Source organism: Hyalella azteca, unplaced genomic scaffold (assembly GCF_000764305.2).
Source record: "Hyalella azteca isolate HAZT.00-mixed unplaced genomic scaffold, Hazt_2.0.2 contig9914, whole genome shotgun sequence".
NCBI classification, from domain to species: Eukaryota; Metazoa; Arthropoda; class Malacostraca; order Amphipoda; family Hyalellidae; genus Hyalella; species Hyalella azteca.
The window spans coordinates 1-1553 of NW_025939970.1; positions in this window are offsets into that span (position 1 = coordinate 1).

Genomic DNA, 1553 nt, shown 5'->3' on the forward strand with positions numbered 1-1553 from the left:
CTGTTAAGCTGTTTATGCAGATTCGGGGTTAATTTTTCGTAATAATATTGAAGGTAATTAGTTAATTTTGTTGGGTAAGATTTGGGGTAAATGATTGGTAATAATATTGAAGGATCAGGGTAATTAGTTAATTTTGTTGGGCAAGATTTGAGGTAATTGTTCGTAATAATATTGAAAGATCAGGGGTAATTGGTTAACTTTGTTGGGTAAGATTTGGGGTAAATGGTTGTGGTGACCTATGATTTAAGCTGTTTATGGAAAGTGTGACGATACACCCCTTTTGCTAGCTACTAATACTGATTACTTTATTGTTACTAGCTCAGGTGTTAAGTTAAGTTAAGTAGAGTTCTGTCAGGTGTTAATTACTTTATACATTATAATATACTTTGCTGCTATAAGGTAAGCAAGACTTTGGTCTCAGCCAAACAGCCTATGACATCGGAATTGAACACATTTTTCGGACCATCAAGAATGTCCATAAACAATTCATTGAACAATTTTACAATTTGATCACAATACTTCAACACTTCCATCTATTGCACTTACTTAGTGACTCTTGGTAACGTTCATTCTTTTGACTATTACCATTGCAAAAAGAAATCTAAATTCACGTCTTCCGTTAAGCGATGAAATAATTTTTGCTGATCGTACCTCCTGCTGAAAAAATACGCTTCTTGAAGTTCTTCGGCGAAGCGTATCATCTCCTCAAGAAATTTGCTTCTTCCATTGAACGAATTAAGCAAAACTTCATGACCTATGATCTCTATTCTAAAAACGGAGAGACTCTATGACGATAATTACTTTCACTTAATGTAGCATTACTTTGCAAGCTCCACTTATTTCTGCGTTGAAATTTATGGCCGTTTTTAGCGCTAATGATCTCGGTAACTAGTCCAAGCATATACTCTAATGCGCCCGACAGTAACTCGGTTTGCCGATCAAGTTTCAGTGATGAACTTGGAGCAAATCTTGGAAACTCCGTGATGATACCGAAAGCTTATACCAGCACTCCTGCTTTCTGCCGTCTAACTACACCAGATTGCTAAGCCGCTCTTTGACGGAATATCAAATTAACTAATCCTCTCTACCCGCCTCCTTCAAATCGGGATGCCTGGAACATTTGCTATCAAATGGTTTGGTGGACTGATTACTGTTGTATCCTTCATCAGGCACGACTGTTTGATTCAATGTATGCCGCGGGCGATGAAAAGTAATACGGTTTACCAATTAAGGGGAGCGTCTAGGGTAAAATTTTGGATTTCGGCTTTTCCGGTTTTTAGTCTCATCTTAAAGCTGACATTCTGATCTATCCAACGGTACCAAAACCATCTTTGTACGTTGATTTATGCGTTCACAACAGATCATGAAAGGGGTGGGGTAGTTCTTTAACAAATAGAATGGGAGGAAATTCGCTGCGAGCACTTTAAATAGAGTGTCTGCTTGAAGTGCACCTTAGTTACCCGCCTGGCGTCGTATGAGGAGGTGTGCATGCAGTCGCTCCCACCATCCTTGACTGGAATCAAGCTCCAGTAACGTTTAGTTTTGTATCCTTG